General features: G+C 46.9%; 1 protein-coding gene and 1 non-coding gene across 4 annotated transcripts in view; one reads left to right on the top strand and one right to left on the bottom strand.

Moving 5' to 3' along the window:
• Positions 1–12,650, bottom strand: part of SLC37A2 (solute carrier family 37 member 2) — a 1,087,044-nt gene that overhangs the window by 483,848 nt on the left and 590,546 nt on the right. The gene's annotated exons all lie outside the window — the stretch shown is intronic.
• Positions 825–898, top strand: TRNAN-AUU (transfer RNA asparagine (anticodon AUU)). Its single transcript has one exon. It is a non-coding gene; the product is annotated as a tRNA-Asn (tRNA).

The raw sequence follows: 12,650 nt of genomic DNA on the forward strand, positions 1-12,650 counted from the left end.
CCTAGTCTTGGGTGTGAGGTCCGTAGTCACAACACCCTGGAACTGGTCTAAAGCATAACATAGAACTGACACAGTATCCTAGTCTTGGGTGTGAGGTCCATAGTCACAACACCCTGGAACTGGTCTAAAGCATAACAGTAAAGTCACAAGAGTAATCTAGCTCAGTGTGAATCCCCAGGTCCAAAAAGTTTAACGCCACTTTTTCCTACAACAAAGCATTCCCTATGTGGCAGCAGAGTGGTGCAGTGGAAGTGTGCTGGGCCCATAACCCAGAGGTCAATGGATTGAAACCATCCTCTGCTAGGTGTACTTTGTTTTTTACACCTTGCTTTACCACATGGGCCAATCGGTGGCCATAGCCCCATAAGAGAAAGTGTCATTAGGGCCTTGCTGTAACATAGATAGTAGTGTAACAATATGGGGAAGATTCTCTGTTTGCTGTTTTTTTGTTTTTGTTTTTAAGTGTGGTGTCACATTTCACTCATCTCTTCAACTACAAGAAAAGCCCAGGAGTAGTCTTAGCTACCGTAATATCTATGTTACGGCAGGGCCCTTATAACACTTTCTCTTACAGGGCTATGGAACCCGTTTCGCCCATGCGATAAAGCAAGGTGCAAAAATGAAATCATACCTAGCAGAGGATGGTTTCAATCCATCAACCTCTGGGTTATGGGCCCAGCACACTTCCACTGCACCACTCTGCTGCCACACAGGGAATGCTTTGTTGTAGATAAAAGTGGCGTTAAACTTCTTGGAGCAGACTTACTTCCTCCCTCCAAAAGACGCACATACATCCCCATAAAATCATTTAGCAGCAACAACTAGTCTCTGTGGCACAATTAGTTAGTGCATTAGGCTATTAACCAAAAGGTTGGTGGTTCAAGCCCACCCAGGGATGGTGTTGTGTTTTGTGAAGGGAACTAATGTACCCTTCTTAAACTTGAAGGTTGTATACAAATGTAAGCAGACTGTAGAGTGGTGCAGCAGGAGTGTGCTGGACCCATAACCCAGAGGTTGATGGGTCAAAACCATCCTCTGCTAGGGGGCGTGGCCGCGACGGCAAGCAAGACGGACGCTTGCTAGATCAGCTCCAGCTCCGGCTAACACAAACCGGCTCACAGCATGGCGCTAAGCTCCTTAAACAACCAGAGCTCACAGGAGGAGATGGACACTGAGTTGGACGCCAGCAAGAAACGCAAATTCGGCACTCTGAAGCCGCACAAACTTACAGATTACTTTGGATCAAAAGGGCAGAGGCCTGCTCGGAGAACGCAAGATGGCGCCGACAGCTCCAACCACGCCTCAGCTGCTCCGAACGCTGCAGACAAGCAACCAGACCTAGAAGGTATCCAGCCCCTGAACTCACCGGCACTCTCCCCGACAAGCAGCCCGGCGAGAGCCAGACCCCGGATAGATGTTAACAGCGACAGCGAACCGGTAAGAGCACATGACCCCCTTACCTCCGCTCAAGGCCCAGCCACGTTCGCTGACTTCCCAGCCACAGACCAGCCTGCCTCACAGGCCTTTATTAAGGAGATCCTTTTCTCTTTCCGATCCTCTCTCTTGGCTGACATTGCTGTAATTAACTCTACATTGCACAACGAAGTAAACGACCTGGGAGACAGAGTAGACGATATAGAACACAAAATTACGGAAATTGTAAGCGAACATAACGTAATGGTAGATGTATCTGATACGCAATCTAAGGACATAAAATGGCTGAAAACTAAATCCGCAGATCTGGAGGACAGATCGAGGAGAAACAATTTAAAGTTCAGGGGGATTTCAGAGAATGTCCCTACTAATGACTTACGATCTCTCATCCAACAAATCACGAAAGCAGCCCTGCCTGATGCCAGTGAGACAGAACTGATAATTGACAGGGCCCATCGCCTACCAAAGCCAGCCCATCTACCTGCACAGATCCCACGGGATGTCATTGTCAGATTCCTATGCTACCATGTTAAAGACAACCTGCTTTTTGCTATAAGGAAAAATGGCTCGCTCCCCAGCCCATATGATAAAATCAAGGTCTTCGCCGACCTATCACAACAGACCCTACAACGAAGGAAAGAGCTTCAACCTATCACCACGGCGCTGAGAGCAGCAAGCATTCCCTACAAATGGGGCTTTCCTACTAAAATCATACTTTCAATACAAGGGCAACATCATACCATCACTTCAACACCCGCAGGTCGCATCCTACTAAACAGTCTGAAAATACACATTCAGGAAGACTCATCACCTAAGAGCCTCTCTTCTTCTAAAATAAACCAAGATTGGCGCTCTGCATCAACCTGAGCCGGAGCTCACTACCACCTGGCCAAACAATGTTATTTCTATATTGGTATTTAGTTACCTTCATACACCAGTGCAGGTCCTCTCCTGCTTTCCCCCATGGTGTAGAGCAAGGACCATTTTGCTCTACTCGCTTCGCAACCATACTAAGGCTGCGGAGCACCTATAAGTATTGCATTTGTTATGTTTTTGTGATTTGTATTCCCTCTGACAGTGCATGTTATTTAATCTCTAAGAAATGTTATGTTGGGGGGACTTGTTTAATATGTTGTATAATTTCTGTTATAAGAATTAGAGTCTATATCTTACAATCCGATCTTAACTCCCTACCATTACAGTCCTCTGCGACATTCGATAGCATTAAACCACCCAATACCTATCTCCATAGGTGGCAACACCCAATCCCTAAGTACCTGATACATAATGCTCCATATATGGCAAACCTACAAGTCAAACTCATTATATACTTATCTCCATTATGTCGATAAAATGCATGTCCATTAATGTCCGTGGGTTAAATTCCCCCTATAAAAGACACCTCCTGTGGAACGAAGCCAAACAACACAACTCCCAAATTATACTTGCCCAAGAGACACATCTGGTGGAAAAAGACACTTACCTATGCAAAAACAAGCTATTCCCAGTAATCTTTCACAGTACCTTTTCTAAAAAAAAGCGTGGGGTTATGATGGCTCTGCATAAGGATCTTAAAGTAAGCAATTTTGAGACCATAATTGATACCAATGGGAGATACATAATCTTCATTGGACAAATAAATGACCAAACCCTTACATTGGTGGCGGTGTATGGCCCTAACAACGCCCATAGGTCCTTCTATCAGAAACTTTTTGCAAAGGTCAAATCAGTCCAGAAAGGACAATTGTTGATAGGTGGCGACTTCAACGCATGCCCCTCCATCATAGACTCCTCTTCCAGAACACGGAAACATATATTTACCATTGATAAACAATTACGGTGGCATGATTTATATGACCCCTGGCGTATTTTTAATCCCTCAGCCAAAGATTACACCTATTTTTCACAGGTGCACAAAACGTACTCCAGAATCGACCTATTCCTAACGGATAAATTACTTTTGCAAAAGGTTTCAGATCCTTGCATAGACACTAAGACCTGGTCCGACCACGCACCAATTCATATCACACTAGAGGCCAACCTGAACAACATGAGACCTCCCTTCTGGAGACTCAACACCTCATTAATCTCTGACACAGCTTTCCAAGAAAAACTGAAAGGAGAGATCCAAAACTTTATACAAGAGAATTGCACCCCGGGTATGGGGGTGGCTGTGATCTGGTCCGCACTAAAGGCATTCACAAGAGGCATCTTAATAAGGCAAGGTGCCTATCTAAAAAGAAAAAAAAATGAAAAATTTAATCTACTATTAGAACAGATCCAAATGCAAGAAAGACAACATAAACAGTCTCCCTCAGCGGATATTGAAAAAGCCCTCTTCCACCTAAGACAAGAGCTAAACAGCATTTTACAATCCAAATTTGACTATCTGAACCAAAAACTAAAACTAGACAACTACACCTACAGCAACAAAGCAAGCTCCCATCTTGCTAGACTTATAAAATTAAGACAAGCTAAAACAAAAATTCACACAATTAAACACCCTACCACCAAAGAAACAGTCTCCAATCCCAAGCTAATTGCAGACGCATTCCGCGATTATTACGCTTCCCTCTATAACCTGCAAGCAGATAATTCTCTTACACATCCCAACGAAATCTCCATCTCCAATTTTCTAAAATCTATTAATCTACCAACCTTATCCTCTACACAACTAGATACCCTCAACTCCCCCTTCCTAGCAAGTGAAATCTCTACTACAATTAAATCCCTCTTACGTAACAAAGCTCCTGGCCCGGACGGATTTGGGAATGAATTTCTGATAACCTTCAACCTCACCTTATCTCCTCTTCTGTCAGAACTATTCAATGACTTCGCCACTTCTGGATCAATACCAGAAGAGTACCTGCGGGCTATAATCACAGTCATCCCCAAACCGGGAAAAGATCTATCTCTAACTACCAATTATAGGCCAATTTCATTATTAAACGCAGACGTAAAGCTGTATGCTAAATTATTGGCAAATAGACTAATGAAATACACCCCTCTCCTCCTGGCCCAAGACCAAGTAGGCTTTACACCTGGACGCCAGGCATCGGACGCCACTAGAAGAATGGTCACAGCTCTAAGCCATGTGCGGCTCTGTCGGACGCCTTCTCTGCTCCTAACCTTGGATGCGGAGAAGGCGTTCGACAGGGTGCACTGGCAATTTCTCAGAGCCACTTTGACTAAATTTGGCTTTTCGGGCCCAATACTATCGGCCATCATGGCTCTCTACTCGGCGCCGTCTGCACAGGTGAATGCAGCAGGGTTTATATCAAACTCCTTCCCTATCACCAATGGCACCCGCCAAGGATGCCCTCTCTCCCCTATAATCTTTGTCCTAATCATGGAAACCATAGCCCAGAAAATCAGATCTAATCCCTTACTAACGGGTATAAATATTAATGGAACCAACCATCTAATTAGCATGTTTGCTGATGACGTAGCCCTGTTAATCTCTAACCCATTGGTATCAATCCCCCAACTTATGAAAGAACTGGAACAGTTCTCCATAGTATCTCTATATAAACTCAATCACACCAAATCCTTTGTTTTACCATTAAATATTCCTTCGGTCATGGAAACACAGCTCAAAAAGATATTCTCATTCACCTGGGCAGACGGCGCAGTAACCTACTTGGGCATCCGTCTAACGGAATCCACATCAGACTTATTCAGACAGAACCATGTACCCCTTCTATCAGAAGTTAAAAAAGAATGTACCAACATGTCCAAGCATTGGCTCTCATGGTCAGGCCGAATAGTGGCCTTTAAAATGTTCACACTTCCCAAAATCCTATACCTTCTTCGGACGCTTCAAATTTTACTACCAAGATCATGGTTTACAGAAATAAAGAAATGTATTAATGGGTTTATATGGAAGGGGAAAAAGATTAGGACATCTTATTCAGTAATGACTCTATCTAAACAGCAAGGTGGCATGGGCCTACCAGATATAGAAAGATATTACCACGCATCCAACTTAGATATGGCAAAACAGTGGTGGAACCCCACATCCCAAAAACCATGGGTGCACCTAGATAACGCCCTTCTAAGACACAACCTAAGAAACGTCCTAATTAGCATTCTGATGGGCGCTAAACCCCCTCAATCCCCACATCCCACCATCCAAGCATCCCTAAGATCCTGGGAATATTTTGTCAAAAACCCACCTCCCTATTCTGATACAATTCAGTTTCCTACTCCTATATCAGTTCTTAAACACTTCACTAAAGATTTAGATCTGAAGTCATGGTCGAGCTCTGGAATAATGCACCTCCAAGATCTATATAATGGTAACCACCTCAAACTATTCTCGGAACTGCAAAAGCAGTACAAACTCCCTCAACAAGAGCTATTCACTTTCCATAGAATCTTTCATTTAATAATAAACACTAAATTACCCGTCCCCTCCCTACCTCCGAGCATCCTAACCATGCTCAACTGCACAGGACACTTTAAAGGAGGTATTTCTATTTGGTATAAACACCTGGGCAGTGAGGCAACTTCCCCTTTAAATAGGTATGCCAAAGTCTGGTCGGTCGACCTTAGCAGCAACATATCAGTGGAAAACTTAATATCAGCTAACAGAACGCTATCCAGATTAACCCATTACAATTCCCATTGGGAAATGTCTAAGAAAATTCTGTATAAATGGTATAGAACCCCTAGGCAAATATCCTCCTTTACCCCATCTACATCTCCAATCTGTTGGAAATGCAACTCCTACTTAGGTACTTACCTTCATATGTTTTGGCAATGCCCCATAGTCGCGAATATGTGGACCTTAGTAGAAAAACTCATCCGCAAAATCTTTAAAAGGGACTTTACACTTTCCCCAAAATTTGCTCTCCTCCTAGTAAGCGAGGAATATATACCCCCCCCCCATAAGACCCCCTATTTATCACCTAATACTTACCGCCTTATCCCTAATAACCGCCAACTGGAAATCACAGGAAGAAACCCACCATACCAACTTCTTCTCTACACCCAAAACAGTATCCGAATGGAATTGACCTCAAGAAACAGACTTGGCCTAGAAGCTTCCAACTTTCATATGCCAACAGAGTGGCACTTGTAAGTGATGCATTATTTTACGAGCTCTCCCCCCACCCAACCTAACTGATTGAGAAATCAAAGGACGTTATTTATCACTTTCCGCCGCCAAAATCAGAATGCAACTTAAATTATCACACATTCCCCCCCTCCTATGAGAGATAGGACACTGATATAGACATAGATAAACAAATAGTTATAGATTACCATAGTCTGAAAAAAGCTAATTTCTAGCTCGTAGCTAGTTCAAAACTTATAGACTTATAGACCTATTATTATTACTATAATTTATACTATGTTATAAGTGGTGCTTTTCCTCTGTGTTAAGATTCTTCCTCTCTCGTCTGATATATACTATTATCTATAGCCAAAGTTCCAGTGACGGCCAGTTCTGGTCCACTGATAACACTGGAATAAATAGGATCCTGTTTTCCATAGACTACTTTCTCCTGGCTGCCTAGCCGGTTTTGTAAATGCCAGGATTGAAAGTATCTCAGGCAAGAAAGACCATTTACCATACAGGATATACTATCACTCAAGAAGCATGGACGGTATTTCTGACTAATTATTGTTCACAACCCATGTAGTATTGTTTCCTTGTGACAAATCTAAGCCCACAATCTGAATCGCTTGTTTGTATCATTTGTTTATGTAAAATTCAAACGCTTGTTAAAAAATTTTCTTCAATAAAAATCTTCAATGACGAAAAAAAAAAAAACCATCCTCTGCTAGGTATGATTTCAATTTTGCACCTCACTTTATCGCATGGGCAAAACGGTTTCCATAGCCATGTAAGAGAAAGTGTTATAAGGGCCCTGCCGTAACATATATATTACGGTAGCTAAGACTACTCCTGGGCTTTTCTTGTGGTTGAAGAGATGAGTGAACTGTGACACCACACTTAAAAAAAAAAAAAAAAAGAAACAGCAAACAGCGAAGCTTCCCCATATTGGACCATTGGATTTGGTTAAGTCTTAAGCCAATGTGTTGACTCACCACACAGCCCTGCACCCAGCATGTGTCTCGTATGACTGTCTATATGATCACTTACCACACAGCCCTGCACCCGGCATGTGTCTCATATGACTGTCTATAGGTAAGCTTTAGGTTAGCAGGAATGGTTGCATGGCCACCTAGCTTTTCATCCTTCCCACCCTTACCCTGGAATCTTCCAGACTTCAAAGTGCTGACCTTTGCTGTGTGTATGGTTGGTGGTATGGTGATGAGCATAGCTGGTCTCCATGCAGTGGGCCTGGGTTCGATTCCCAGCCAAGGTATGTGAGCTTGCTTTTGACAAACTAAAATTGCCTACCTGAGGAAATGTATGCGTGCTCTAACACCAAGTTTTAACCCTAGCAAGTCTGGCTCTGCAAATCTGGCTCAATTGGCTACTCATGAGGCAATGCTCATGCAAATATGCATTTGCTTTCGCACGCCAAACTATGCAGGGTCAAAAAACGAATACCGCAAAGCGGTCGCCCTGCGGGAATTAGTTCATGCCACATTAGCACTATCCAGGAGCGCCACGGGGAGGCTTCCCAATACTAAAAATCCCTGCGAGAGAGACAGTGGCGTACCTACCGTCAAGCGACAGGGGCGGCCCGCACCGGGTGTCTTCATGCTAGGGGGTGACACCCGGAGTCCTGTGTTGCCGCCCCTGCTGCTGCCCTGTGTTGCCAAATTTTACACCCGCCGCCGCCCGCTGCCCCCCCCCCCCCCCCCCCGCGCGGCCATCCCCGCTGACACCCCCGGCCGTCCCCGCTGACACCCGCCCGGCAGCGCTGTCAGGCAGGAGCAGCCCAGCTTCAGACCTCCGACCAGCCGGCGACCACTTTGCGGGCGCTAGGACCTAGCGGACAGTGGGCACCGCACTGATATGCGGAAGTGACATCACTTCCGCATATACAGTGTGGTGTTTACCGAGATCGGTGCGCCCACTCTAACTGGTCGCCGGCTGATACTGAGGTCTGAAGTTGGGCTGCTGGTGAGTGAAGGGCACCGGGGGTCCCTGTCGCTATCTAACCTGGGGGGCACCTGTCGCTATCTAACCTGGGGGGTCCCTGTCGCTATCTAACCTGGGGGGGCACCTGTCGCTATCTAACCTGGGGGGGTCCCTGTCGCTATCTAACCTGGGGGGTCCCTGTTGCTATCTAACCTGGGGGGTCCCTGTTGCTATGTAACCTGGGGGGGTACCTGTCGCTATCTAACCTGGTGGGGGTCCCTGTTGCTATCTAACCTGGGGGGCACCTGTCGCTATCTAACCTGGGGGGGTACCTGTCGCTATCTAACCTGGGGGGGTCCCTGTCGCTATCTAACCTGGGGGGTCCCTGTCGCTATCTAACCGGGGGGTCCCTGTCGCTATCTAACCTGGGGGTCCCTGTCGCTATCTAACCTGGGGGTCCCTGTCGCTATCTAACCTGGGTGGTAGCTGTCACTATCTAACCTGGTGGTCACTATCTAACCTGGGGGTCACTGTCACTATCTAACCTGGGGGTCGCTGTCACTATGTAACCTGGGGGTCGCTGTCACTATCTAACCTGGGGGTCGCTGTCACTACCTAACCTGGGGGGTCGCTGTCACTATCTTACTGGGGGATCGCTGTCACTATCTAACCTGGGGGGTCCCTGTCCCTATCTAACCTGGGGGTCGCTGTCACTATCTAACCTGGGGGGTCGCTGTCACTATCTAACTGGGGGGTCGCTGTCACTATCTAACCTGGTGGTTCCTGTCGCTATCTAACTGGCGGGTCCCTGTCGCTATCTAACCTGGGGGTCCCTGTCGCTATCTACCCTGGGGTCCCTGTCACTATCTAACCTGGGGGGTAGCTGTCACTATCTAACCTGGTGGTCACTATCTAACCTGGGGGTCGCTGTCACTATCTAACCTGGGGGTCGCTGTCACTATCTAACCTGGGGGGTCCCTGTCACTATCTAACCTGGGGGGTTGCTGTCACTATCTAACCTGGGGGGTCGCTGTCACTATCTAACCTGGGGGGTCGCTGTCACTATCTAACCTGGGGGGTCGCTGCCACTATCTAACCTGGGGGGTCGCTGTCACTATCTAACCGGGGGGTCGCTGTCACTATCTAACTGGGGGGTCGCTGTCACTATCTAAACTGGGGGTTCATGTCACTACACACACTGGGGGTCGCCAGTCACTAACTGAACTGGGGGGCTCCTGTCACTACCTGAACTGGGGGGCTCCTGTCACTACCTAAACTGGGGGGCTCCTGCCACTACCTAAACTGGGGGGGCTCCTGGCACTACCTAAACTAGGGGGCACCTCTCACTACCTAAACTATCTAGGTCAGCCAGCCTAACATAACCACCAGCCAACCAGCCCAGAATAACTGGCAAAAAGGCCACAGCATCACCACCAGTCAGGCTAGCATTTACTTCAACCAGCCAGCCCAGCCACAGCATCACCGCCAGCCAGCCCAGCCACAGCATCACCGCCAGCCAGCCCAGCCACAGCATCACCGCCAGCCAGCCCAGCCACAGCATCACCGCCAGCCAGGCCACAGCATCACTGCCAGGCCTTTCAGCCCACACATCATCCCCAATCCAGACAAAAATAGTATTGCCAGCCAGGCACAGCAGCCAGTAGAGGAGAATTCAGAAGCCAGGTGAGAGGTGTCTACCATATTAAGGGGGCATTCTGCCCATTTATGTGAAATTCTGTCTATTTATGTGCCTCATGACTGCTGAATTTGTCTTGTTGGAGGACTCATGGTTACTGGATTGGTCTTGTTGGTGGCCTCATGATTGCTGAATTTGTCTTGTTGGTGGCCTCATGATTTGTTGGGGGCCTCAAGATTGCTGAATTTGTCTTGCTGTGGGCCTCATGATTGCTGAATGTGTCTTGTTGGGGGCCTCAAGATTGCTGAATTTGACTTGTTGGGGGCCTCAAGATTGCTGAATTTGTCTTGTTGGGGGCCTCATGATTGCTGAATTTGACTTGTTGGGGGCCTCAAGATTGCTGAATTTGTCTTGTTGGGGGCCTCATGATTTGTTGGGGGCCTCAAGATTGCTGAATGTGTCTTGTTGGGGGCCTCATGATTGCTAACTGCGAGACTATGGGAAAAGCTGAATCATCATCATATGAGACAATAGCATTAAACCTACTTTATTTTTAGCTTTTTAAAACCAAAATAAAACTGGGGGGTTCTAAAAAAAATACATTTTTCAGGAGTGGGATGGATGAAATTGTTTATCTTCACAGTTTATTTTCAACTTGGATTTTCCATAATGTTCATGTATGAGTTCAAATGTTTGTATTTAGTTTAAATTGCTGTCGGCACTTTGCGATAGATAAGTGACTTTTCGCCACCACTGTCCTAATCTAATGTCCCACCATTGCTAAGTTCATGTAAACTTGTCTCCACCCGTGACCACACCCACATTTTGGTCTATGACCACACATTTTTCGCGCAACGTAGCCCCAATTACGGGGGGGGGGGGGGGGGGGGGGGGGGCAGGTGACTGTGGATAATCAGCACCGGGTGCCAAATACCCTAGGTATGCCACTGGAGAGAGAGTGTTCATGCCAAACAACCGCACAACCGACCACATCTACACACTGCACAGCCTTATCAAGACCCATGTCCACAGCTCATGCGACAAAGTACACGCTTTCTTTGTGGATTTTAAGAAGGCGTTTGACTCGGTGTGACACCCATGTCTTTTCCTAAAACTCCTAGAGAGCGGAATAGGAGGTAGAACCTATGATGTCATCAAGAGTTCATATACTGGGAACCAATGCAGTGTGAAAGTGGACGGAAGAGAAACGCGTTCTTCAAGCAGGGTCGAGGAGTCAGGCAGGGCTGCAGTTTGAGCCCAACGCTCTTTATCATATTCATTAACCAACTGGCTATAGCCCTGGAATCCTTCCCAGCACCAGGCCTCCTCCTGCATGACCACGAGGTAAAGTTCCTGCTGTATGCAGATGATCTCCTGCTGCTCTCCCCAACAGAAAGGGGCATACAGGACAGCCTGGCAGTACTGGAGAGTTTCTGCACCACATGGGCACTGCCCATCAACCCAAAGAAGACAAAAGTGATGGTGTTCCAGAGGAAAAATCTAAAAACGCCCACCTCCTCATATATATTAAATGGCTGCCCACTGGTGACCACAAACAGTTACACCTACCTGGGGCTGGAAATTAACCAAACAGGGAGCTTTAAACCAGCAGTAGAGGCCCTGAAGGAAAAAGCCTGCAGAACGTTTTATGCCATCAGAAGGCAACTTTACCACCTAAAACCACCGGTGAGAGTCTGGGTAAAGATATTTAACAGCATCATCACCCCAATCTTGCTTTATAGCAGTGAGGTATGGGGCCCGGTCACCTATCCTAACCAATCAAAATGGGACTCCAGCCCAACAGAAATCTTCCATCTAGAGTTCTGCAAGTACCTTCTCCAAGTCCATCGCAGCACTTCGAACTCAGCTTGCCGGGCAGAGCTAGGCAGATTCCCACTATGGCCGACTATCCAGCAGAGGGCGCTCTCATACTGGACGCATATACAGAGCAGCAGCCCCAGCACTTACCACCAGAAAGCCTCACTGAGCCAGGGTGGGGAGGCCATAGCACGCGCTTTGAAACAAAGCGTCAACAGCCAGCCCAGCCAAGACCACCAACACAGGCTGACAAAAGCCCAAATAAAAGGAACGATAGAAAGCTGCAAGGACCGATACCTAGAGGAATGGAGAAGTGACATAAAGAACTCCCAGAAACTCACTGTCTACCAATCACTACAGAGGGAGTATACAATGACTCCATATCTGGAGAGGCTACACCACCACAAAGACAGACAGGCCTTGAGCCTGTACCGTCTGAGCGCCCACAACCTGGAGATAGAGACAGGGCGACACAGACAGACATGGAAGCCCCGGGAGGAGAGACTGTGCAGGCAATGTGACCAGGGGGTCCTGGAAGATGAGGCCCACTTCCTGCTACACTGCAGCAAATATACACCATTGAGGACCACCCACTTCTAAAAACTCTCCGCCCATATCCCAGATTTCACCTCCACAGATGAGGAGAGGAAACTATATCCTACTGGGGGAAGAGGAAAAAACTGTGCAAATAGCAGCCCGATATATATCACTGCCTGCCACCAACTGAGAGGAACATGATACCACATGGACTGTATAACCCCA

The sequence above is a fragment of the Hyperolius riggenbachi genome, chromosome 6, assembly GCF_040937935.1.
Source record: "Hyperolius riggenbachi isolate aHypRig1 chromosome 6, aHypRig1.pri, whole genome shotgun sequence".
NCBI lineage: Eukaryota > Metazoa > Chordata > Amphibia > Anura > Hyperoliidae > Hyperolius > Hyperolius riggenbachi.